Below are 11,645 nucleotides of genomic sequence, written 5' to 3' on the forward strand. Positions count from 1 at the left end.
ACCTAGTCTTAGAGACTAGGTGCCATCACGACATACTACAGAGGGAATTTGGGGTCGTGACAAGTTGGTATCAGAGCTCTAGGGTCATAGGTGTTATGAGTCACAAGCAGGTTTAGTAGAGTCTCGCGAATCGGTACGGAGACGTCTGTACTTATCTTCGGAAGGTTATGTAACTGTTAGGAAAATGTTCACTTCTTTGATTCCTTATCATGCGCATTTGTTGACTTCAAAGTTTTAAACCATTGTCTTTCTATTCTCTTATAGATGGTGAGGACACGCACAACTGGATCCGATGATCAGACACCCGCGCCCTGTTGGAGCCGCAAGAGGCCGGGGCCGGGGCAGAGGCTGAGGAAAACCACGTGGTGCAGCCAGAGCACCTACATGAGCTGCTGCAGCAGAACCACCAGTAGCTCCAGTTAGGGAACAGGCACCTGAGACGCCTATTACTACCCCTGCACTTCAGGAGACTCTTGCCCAGTTCTTGAGCATGTTTGGCACTCTAGTTCAGGCAGGGTTGATTCTACTTGCTCCTGCCACATCTTAGGTCGGGGGAGGAGCACAGACTCCCGCCGCCCGTACCCCAGAGCCACGGGCCCAAGTTGACCATACTACAGAAGTTATACCAGTGTAGTCAGTTGTCCCAGTTCGGCCCGAGGCTAGGGCAGCAGTTTCAGAGGGGGAGCAACTAAAGCTCGAGAGGTACAAAAAGTGACAACGGTTTAGCTTCAGAAGATGCTCAAGATTTTCTTGAAGAATGTCACTGTATCCTCCGTACTATGGGTATTGTGGATTCCAGTGGGGTTTCTTTCATGATATTCCAGCGTAGAGGAGCGGCCTACTAATGGTGGTAGGCATATGAGTTGGAAGTCCTGCTGAGGCAGCTTCACTCACTTGGACTCAATTCTCAGATATGTTCTTGAGGGAGTATGTTCCTCAGAGTCTTAGAGATGCATGGCGCGCAAAGTTTAAGCAGTTGTGCCAGGGTTCTATGACCGTGTCAGAGTATGCGGTCCGATTCAGTGATTTGGCTAGGCATGCACCAGCCTTGGTTGCTACTGTTCGAGAGCGGGTTCACCGATTTATTGAGGGGCTCCACCCTAGTATCAGATACAGTATGGTCCGAGAACTAGAGATGGACATCACATACCAATAAGTGGTGTCAATTGCTAGGAGATTGGAGGGTATGCGGACTCGGGAGAGAGAAGAGAGGGAAGCTAAGAGACCTTGAGATTCTGGCACATATAACAGTTTTCCTGCCCCAGCTGCAGCCCGTCATGGTAGAGGCTATGTGAGCCATCCTATTCATTTAGCACTTCCAGCTTCCAGTGGTATTCCGGGTACTCCCATACCTCAGGTTCCATATTATGCACCGCCAGTGTCTACTGTAGCTCATGTACGAGGTGCTTTCAGCGGGCACTCCAGTCGATCAGGCCCGAGTCAGTCTCAGCAGCCACATCCTTCGAGGGCTTGTTTTGAGTGTGGTGACACTCGTCATATAATGAGGCTTAGGAGAGGTGCACCTCCACAGATTTCTCAGGCCCCACCCATTGGACCTCAGGCTTCTCAGGCTATGATCACTGCACCAGTTGCTACTCCACCTGCACAACCAGCTAGAGGTGGAGGTCGGACAGGTAGAGGTCGCCCTAGAGAGGGAGACCAGGCCAGATATTATGCCCTTCCTGCTAGAACGGAGGCAGTTGCATCCGATTCTATTATCACGGGTATTGTTCCGGTCTTTCATAAAGATGTATTAGTCTTATTTGATCCAGGTTCCACTTATTCTTACGTGTCATCTTATTTTGCCCCGTATTTGGGCGTATACCGTGATTTTTTGAGTTCTTCTGTTTATGTATCTACACCCATGGGTGAATCTATTATTGTTGACCGCGTGTATAAGTCGTGTTTGATTGTTATCAGTGGTTTTGAGACCAAAGCTGATTTATTATTGCTCAGTATGGTGGATTTTGATATTATTTTGGGCATGGACTGGTTGTCGCCTTATCACGCTATCTTTGATTGTCACGCCAAGACGGTGACGTTGGCTATGCCAGGTCTACTGCGGCTAGAGTGGAAAGGTACCTTGGGTCATGTTCCTAGCAGGGTTGTTTCATTTCTTAAGGCTCAATTAATGGTTGATAAGGGGTGCGATGCGTATCTAGCCTATGTGAGAGATGTTAGTGTTGATACTCCTACCGTGGAGTCAATTCCTGTAGTAAGGGATTTGCCTGATGTATTTCCAGCCAATTTTCCTGGTATGTCATCCGACAGGGATATTGACTTTGGCATTGATTTGTTACCGGGCACTCAGCCCATTTCTATTCTACCATATCAATTGGCCGCAGCAGAATTGAAGGAATTAAAAGAGCAATAACAGGAGCTGCTTGATAAGGGTTTTGTTCGGCCCAGTGTATCGCCTTGGGGTGCTCCTGTCTTATTTGTGAAGAAGAAGGATGGCTCTATGCGGATGTATATTGATTACCGCCAGCTGAACGAGGTTACAGTGAAGAATAAGTTTTGCCACGTATTGATGACCTATTTGATTAGCTTCAGGGTGCTAGAGTGTTCTCTAAAATCTACTTACGTTCAGGCTATAATCAGTTGAAGATTCGGGAACTAGATATCCTGAAGACTGCTTTTAGGACTGGGTATGGTCATTACAAGTTCCTCGTGATGTCTTTTGGGCTGACCAACGCCCCAGCAGCATTTATGCACTTAATGAAGTGTATTTCAGCCCTATCTTGATTCTTTCGTCATTGTGTTTATTGACATCATTCTGGTGTATTCTCAAAATCGGGATGAGGACTGTGCTTCAGACTTTGAGAGAAAAGAGGTTGTATGCAAAATTTTCAAAGTGTGAAATCTGGCTGTGTTCAGTAGGATTTTGGGTCATGTGGTAACGAACAAGGGGATCCAAGTAGATCCAAAGAAAATTGAAGTAGTGCAGAGTTGGCCCAAACCATCATCAGCTACTGAGATCCGGAGTTTTCTTGGCTTAGCGGGGTACTATCGCCGATTTGTAGAGGGTTTCTCTTCTATTGCTGCACCTATGACCAAATTGACCACAAAGGGTGCTCCGTTTAGGTGGACCAAGGAATGTGAGGAGAGCTTTCAAAAGCTCAATACAACTTTGACTACAGCCCCAGTATTGGTATTGCGTACATGTTTAGGGTCTTATACTGTGTATTGTGATGCATCGCGCATTGGTCTCGGCGCAGTGTTGATGCAAGACGGTAGGGTGATTGTCTATGTGTCCAGACAGTTAAAGGTACATGAGAAGAATTATCCGGTCTACGACCTTGAGTTAGCAGCTATTGTTCATGCCTTGAAGATTTGGCGACATTATTTGTACAGTGTCCATTGTGAGGTTTATACCGATCACCGGAGTCTACGACATCTATTTTAACAGAAGGATCTTAATTTACCGCAGCAGAGGTGGTTGGAGTTGCTTAAGGATTATGATATCACCATTCTCTATCATCCCGGAAAGGCCAATGTGGTGGACGATGCCTTGAGTCGTAAGGCGGAGAGTTTGGGCAGCTTAGCATACTTACCAATAATAGAGAGGCCTTTAGCCTAGGATGTTCAGGCCTTGGCCAACCAGTTTGTTAGATTGGATGTTTCCTGGCCGAGCTGAGTTTTGGCTTGTGTGGTTTCTCAGTCTTCTTTGTATGATCGTATCAGGGAGTGTCAGTATGATGACCCCCATCTGCTTGTCCTTAAGGACACAATTCAGCACGGTGATGCCAAGGAAGTCACTATTGGAGATGACGGTGTATTACTGATGTAGGGCATGCTATATGTGCCTAATATAGATGGTTTGCGTGAGTTGATTCTCCAGGAGGCTCACTATTGGTGGAGGCGAATGAAGAAAGACATAGTGGAATATGTAGCTCGGTGCCTAAATTGTCAGCAGGTGAAATATGAGCATCAACGACCGGGTGGATTGCTTCAGAAGTTAGAGATTCCAGAGTGAAAATATGAGCGAATCACTATGGATTTCGTTGTTGGGCTCCCATGGACTTAGAGGAAGTTCGATGCAGTTTGGGTGATTATGGATAGATTGACCAAGTTAGCTCAATTTATTCCTGTAGTTACTACTTACTCTTCGGAGAAGCTGTCTCAAGTTTACATTCGCGAGATTGTTAGGCTTTATGGCGTACATCTATCATCTCTGACCGGGGTACACAGTTTATATCACGGTTTTGGAGAGCCATACAACGAGAGTTGGGTACTCGGGTAGAGATGAGTACAACATTTCACTCTCAGACGGACGGGCAGTCCGAGCGTACTATTCAGATACCGGAGGATATGCTTCGTGCTTGTGTGATAGATTTTGGGGGTGCTTGGGATCAATTCTTACCACTTGCGGAGTTTGCTTACAACAACACTACCAGTCGAGCATTTAGATGGCTCCGTATGAGGCCTTGTATGGTAGGCGGTGCCGGTCTCCAGTGGGTTGGTTCAAGCCGGGTGAAGCTAGACTATTGGGTACGGACTTGGTTCAAGATGTTTTGGAAAAGGTTAAATTGATTTAGGATTGGCTTCGTACAGCCCAATTTAGACAAAAGAGTTATTGGGATTGGAAGGTTCGTGATGTTGCATTCATGGTTGGTGAGTGGGTCTTGCTCCGGGTTTCGCCTATGAAGGGTATTATGAGATTCAAAAATAAGGGTAAGTTGAGCCCGATGTATATCAGACCTTTTGAGATTCTTGAGAGAGTTGGAGAGGTAGCTTACAGACTTGCACTACTACCTAGTCTCTCTGCAGTTCATCCAATGTTCCAAGTTTCCATGCTCCGGAAGTATCACAGCGATCCGTCTCATGTGTTAGACTTCAGCTCAGTCCAGTTGGACAAGGATCTATCTTATGTCGAGGAACCAATGACCATTTTGGACAGACATGTTAGAAAGCTAAGATCGAAGAGCATTGCTTCGGTAAAAGTACAATTGTGGGGTCATCCGGTTGAGGAGGCGACTTGGGAGACCGAGCATGATATGCGTAGTTGCTATCCTTATCTTTTCACCACTCCAAGTATAATTCTAAACCCGTTCGAGGATGAACATTTTTTTAAGAGGGGGAGGATGTAACGACCCGACCAGTCATTTTGAGAGTTGTAGCCCCATTCCCCCATTCACTGCTCAATTTATGCTTCACAGTTGTTATGTGACTTGCCGGGGTGATTAGTTTGGGTCCGGTGAGGTTTTAGGAATAAATTGGAACACTTAGTTTCAAGGTTTAAAGCTTAAGTTGAAATAGTGATCGGATGTCGACTTATATGTAAACAACCCCGGAATAGAGTTTTGATGATTCCAATAGCTTCGTATGGTGATTTTGGACTTAGGAGCATATACGAATTTATTTTTTGAAGCCCGTAGTGGAATTTGGCTTGAAATGGCGAAAGTTGAATTTTTATGAAGTTTGACCGAGGAGTTGACTTTTTGATATCGGGGTCGGAATCCAGTTCTGAAAATTTTCATAGCTCCGTTATGTCATTTATGACTTGTGTGTAAAATTTGAGGTCAATCGGACTTGATTTGATAGGTTTCGACATCGAATATAGAAGTTGGAAATTCTTAAGTTCCTTAAGCTTGAATTGGGGTATGATTCGTGGTTTTAGCATTGTTTTATGTGATTTGAGGTTTCAACTAAGTTCGTATGATGGTTTAGGACTTGTTGGTATATTTGGTTGAAGTCCCGAGGGCCTCAGGTGAGTTTTGGATGGTTAATGGATCAAAATTTGGACTTAAATAGCTGCTGGAATTTTTCTGCTGGAAATTTCTGCTCGAAAAATCGAAGCTGGAAAAATTGAGGCTAAAAACAATCGAGGCTGGAAATCGGTCAGGAAATCGAGGGCAGGAAATCCAAGGCTGAAAATCGAGGGTAGGAAATCGAGTCGATTTTGCATTTTTGACAAATAGGAGCTTGGGGAGATGCGATTTTTGAGAGATTTTCAAGGAAAAATATTGGGATAAGTGATTCTAACTCGGATTTGGTCAATATACACGAATATATCATTATTTTCATTATTTAATCAGTGTTTTGAGATGGAAACTTGGGGAATATTGTAGAAATTTTATAAAAATGAATTTTTGAGATTTCGATGTCGATTCGAAGTCAGATTTGAGTGAAACTAGTATGGTTGGACTCGTAATTGAACGGTTTTGTCGGATTTTGTGAGTTTGTCGGATTCCGAGACGTGGGCCCCACAGGCGATTTTCTTTTGGGTTAAATTTTAAATTTTTGGTAGTAAATTTGTATTTTCTTATGGAATTTATTCCTTTAATTTGTTTTGATTGAATCGAATTAATTATGATTAGATTCGAGCCGATCAGAGTAGGAAAATCAAGGAAAAGGCATACTACTTGACTGATTGAGCATGGTTTGAGGTAAGTGACTTGTTTAACCTTGTGTGGGGGAAATTCCCCTTAGGATAGGTATTGATATGAAAATGTTGAGGTGTTGAAAGTTGTGTACACGAGGTGACGAGTGTGTACACTGGGTAAATATGGAAGATTATATTTTTAGATTGTGTAGAGCACTGTTGCATATTAATTAAATTATTTTATATTGTTATATTTATCATCATTAATATATTTTTGTATTTTAAATTTGCCTGACCTGTTCCTGCTAAGTATTTTATTTGTTTAGTTGAAACTCTATTTCTTTTGTTCCGTGCATTACTTGAAGGTTGAATTTCTTAATTTAAATATTATTAAAATTAAAGTATTTTACATTAAAAACATTTGATGTTAAGTCAAGATGTTAAATTTGTGAAATATTATTTTTGCTTAATACTTTGTAAGACTTTGCACTCATTGTGATTGAGGCGTGAGCTCCTTATTGTGAAAATTATTCTTGTTCTTGATTTATTTTTGCAAGTTGAAATATTTGGGTACTGGAGGTGCAAATTATAATATATTGTGATATTGATATGCATGCGGTGGTATAAGGTCTGGGTGTTGAAACGCATGCGGTGAGATAAGGGTGGCTTGATACGCGTGGCTAGCAAGGGAACTACTAGAAGCCATGCGGTGTGATAAGGGTGGCTAAAACGCGAGATGCTATTTCGGGAAAAATATTTTCTTTAAAATTTAATGTGAAGGCTCCTGCAGTGATATAAGAAAATGAGATATTGTGAATTTATTTATGATTTGGGACTACGAGGAGGTACCTCGGGAGTGCCCTTGTTGATATTTTTTTATGGATGCATTGCCTTTGTTTATTTTGGTAAATTTCCTTATAGTTGTAAATTTCTGTTTTTCCTTCCGCGAGGTATTCTTTGCCCTTATTCTGTGTAGTTAAATTGTGACATACTACTTACTTGATTCATCCCCATTTTCATTATTATTATTATTATTATTATTATTATTATTATTATTATTATTATTATTATTATTATTATTATTATTATTATTATTATTATTATTATTATTATTATTATTATTATTATTATTATTATTATTATTATATTGTTAAACTTTTCGCCCTGTCTTTTATTATTTCCAGTAGGGCCCTGACCTGACCTCGTCACTACTCTACAGAGGTTAGACTTGGCACTTACTGGGTACCGCTGTGGTGTACTCATACTACACTTCTGCACATCTTTTGTGCAGATCCAGATACTTCCTATCAGACCAGATATCAGTGAATTAGACTGTACACAGAGACTTCAAGGTACATCTGCCAACATCCGCAGACCCTGGAGTCCCCCTCTATCCTTATTATGTTGTTTTTCTTATTTTCTTTAGATTTTGATGTATAGAGACACTGAGGATAAATTGTTAGAAGCTTGTGACTTATTCCTACCGGGTTTTAGGAGTTGAAATTGTTATATTGGAGTTCTTATTTATTTGACTGTTAAGGATTAAATTTTAGTTTATATTCAGTTATAATGAATAGTGTATTTCAGCCCTATCTTGCTTATTTCGTCATTGTGTTTATTGACGGCATTCTGGTGTATTCTCAAAATTGGGAGGATCATGAACAACACCTGAGGACTGTGCTTCAGAGTTTGAGAGAAAAGAGGTTGTATGCAAAATTTTCAAAGTGTGAATTCTGGCTTGGTTTAGTAAGATTTTTGGGTCATGTGGTAATGAACAAGGGGATCCAAGTAGATCTGAAGAAAACTGAAGCAGTGCAGAGTTAGCCCAGACCGTCATCCGCTACTGAGATCCGGAGTTTTCTTGGCTTGGCGGGGTACTATTGCCGATTTGTAGAGGGTTTCTCTTCTATTGTTGCACCTATGACCAAATTGACCACGAAGGGTTCTCCGTTCAGGTGGACCGAGGAATGTGAGGAGAGCTTTCAAAAGCTCAAGACAACTTTGACTACTGCCCCAGTATTGGTATTGCCTACATGTTTAGGGTCTTATATTGTGTATTGTGATACGTCACGCATTGGTCTCGGCTCAGTGTTGATGCAAGATGGTAGGGTGATTGCCTATGCGTCCAGACAGTTGAAGATACATGAGAAAAATTATCTGGTCCACGACCTTGAGTTAGCAGCTATTGTTCATGCCTTGAAGATTTGACGGCGTTATTTGTACGGTGTCCATTGTGATTTTTATACCGATCACCGGAGTCTACAACATCTGTTTAAACAGAAGGATCTTAATTTGCGGCAGCAGAGGTGGTTGGAGCTACTTAAGGATTATGATATCACCATTCTCTCATCCCGGAAAGGTCAATATAGTGGCCGATGCCTTGAGTCGTAAGGCGGAGAGTTTGGGCAGCTTAGCATACTTACCAATAGTAGAGAAGCCTTTAGCCTGATGTCCGTATGATAAAGGAGGAGGACTAGGAAAAAGATTTGTATTGTTCTCCCAATAGCTAACTCTCGTTAAGCCTAGTCAAATTTAATTAAATAACCTCTTAAGCTTGATAGTAGATTTGGAGTCGCATGTTTAAATATTTACTAGTCTTTAGGTACGCGCGTGCTGATGGTAGGCTAGGAACACGTGTTTTAGCCGCATTCTGCAATCTAATTACTGCACTTTGAGCGCGTTTGAGCTTAAATGATGGTGATTTGCACTTATTATGTGTTTTATACTTTGTAGGATATAATTCCAAGTTAAGAAGATGTTCTAGAGCTAAATAGACTAATTGGAGCTTTGAAGTCTGAGTACAAGCCAAGGAATTAAACCAGGATCGCATCCGGGGCTCGTGGACCGGTGTTGCATATGAAAGTTGGAAGAAAACGCAAGGGTTATGAAATTTGTACTAATGCTTCGCACCATGCGTATCACAGTGCGACGCATCAGTGCAAATATACGTCAAACATTTGAGAAGTTCAGTGACTTGTAGTTTTTGGGTCTGACAGAAAAATACACTAATGCTACGCATAGTGCGTGGCATAGTGCGTCGCATCAGTATAAAATTTTGCCAGACAAGCTAAGTTCAGAGAGTTGACAACAGATCAAATTACACTAATGCTACGCACCGTGCATGGCATAGTGCGACACATAACGTGTAAAAAGTTTGTAGGTTTTTCCACTTCGACTCAAAGAGGGTAGTTTCGTCCTGGTTCGTTCCTACTTGGTATAAATACACTGGAAATACGTTTTTAAGGGACTTTTGACCTTAGAAGTTTTGGGAGAGCATTGGAGGCTACAAGACTCAGGATTTCATCATCTTTCCATCAATTCAATATGGGAGTTTGGATTGTAACGTTAGATTGATGCTTCCTTATTCTTTAATTATATTTGTGATGACTTCCTCCATGATTATGGAGTAATTTCCCTTAGGGTTTGACGGATATGGTATTTTGATAAATATTTGTGGATGTTAACTCTAGTTCTTGCTTGAATTCGTTTATGGAGTTTTGAATTATTGCAACTTTATTCACCGGTCTATTTAATCGAAAGAGGAATATTTTGGTGATTATCTTTGCATTATTTAGTTTGATTTAATTTATTGATTCTCTTAAGTAATTTAAAGAGCTTGTTGAATTGTTGATTAAATCAAGTTAGGAGAATATTCGAGAGACGTTTTCCTAAAGACTAATCCATTAACGAATGCTTGCATATTTTCACAGTGCTTATATTAGTTCACCTCGTAGAGTTAAGATTTAATCGAGAGAGTAGTCTTGACTACACGTTTGAACTAATCATCGAGTGAATTCGTGAGAATTATTAGAACATTAGAGTGAATTAAACTAGAGTTAGATCCTAAATAGCTATCTTGCACCTATCCTGTCAAAACTCTTATTCCTCACATTGATAAGAAACCAACTCTACGAATCTCCAATTTCATGCTGCCAATTGTCAATTACTTTATTTTAGTAGTTAAATGTAGTTCATAATTATTTAACTCAAGTGTTGATCCTCCTGAATAGCAATTAACCCAGAAATTACTCGAACACTGTTTAAATCCAATCTTTGTAGAGACGATATTTTACGATACTATCTTTGACTAGCGAGCATTAATTTTGTGTTGTGTTTTGCGCTCGTCAAATTTTAGCGCCATTGCCGGGGATTGGCAATCAATAGTGTTCAAATTAATTTTTGGTGCTAATTCAGGAATGTTTTATATTTATTTTATTCTTCATGGGTTTCCTCTTCCGTATGCAGGCAACAAATTGACTTCTCTCGTATATGACTTGATCATTTTCAAAGGAATTGGTTCAATACTATCCAGAGGTGGAAAAGAGTCTGCGACAGTTGAGGAATGAAAAAGCACTCACCAGAAAATATTTGGGGCACCCATCAACCCGAGAACACATGGCTAAAAACGGTGAGGACAAAGTAGATTTAGCTGCAAGAGAGGCAGCACAACAGAGACAAGAAGCTGCGTGGATAGCTGCTGAGGCAGCCCGTAGAGCTGCTGATGAGATCGTCAACGATGATGGGGGTCAAAGATTCAATCTAATTCGACCCTTGACTGAAGACCAGCTCGAGAATGCGGTACCCAGGCCTGATAGAGCATTGGGTGATTATGCCAGACCAGTCTATAATCAGCGATTGTCTAGTGTCAGACCTCCACCAGTAGCAGCAAACAATTTTGAGTTGAAGCAAGGCTTGCTTCAAACTATCCAGAACAACTGTCTTCAGAGGGATGGTGAATGAGGATCCTAACACTCACTTGATGGATTTTGAGAAAATCATGAACACCTTCCGATACAATAGAGTGTCGAAAGATGCAGCCTACTTAAGGTCATTCCCCTTTTTACTGAAGGATGACGCGAAGCACTGGCTTTGTAGCTTACCAACGGGGTCGATCAGGACATGGGAAGATATGACTAGAAAGTTTCTTGACAAATACTTCTCAGCTGCAAAAATAGTGAAGTTCAAAAGTGAAATTCACAACTTCTACCAGACGGACACTGAAACAGTTTTTGAGGCTTGGAAAAGATTCAAGGAGATAGTGAGGAAGTGTCAGCATAATCGGATTGAATTATGGATGCAACTCCAGGACTTTTGGGATGGACTGACACCACCCTCACGACGAACTCTGAACATTACAGTCGGAGGTCCTTTAATGAAGAAGACTCCTGAGGAGATTGTGGCAATTCTTGATGAGCTATCTGAAGATGCCAATCAGTGGCCAGCTGAGAGTAATGATAGAAAAAGATTAGTTGGGGTTCATTAAGTAGATTCTAACATAACAGTGCAAGCCCAGTTAGAGGCCATGGCCAAAGAGATAAGA

The sequence above is a fragment of the Nicotiana tabacum genome, chromosome 22 (genome assembly GCF_000715075.1).
Source record: "Nicotiana tabacum cultivar K326 chromosome 22, ASM71507v2, whole genome shotgun sequence".
Taxonomy (NCBI): domain Eukaryota; kingdom Viridiplantae; phylum Streptophyta; class Magnoliopsida; order Solanales; family Solanaceae; genus Nicotiana; species Nicotiana tabacum.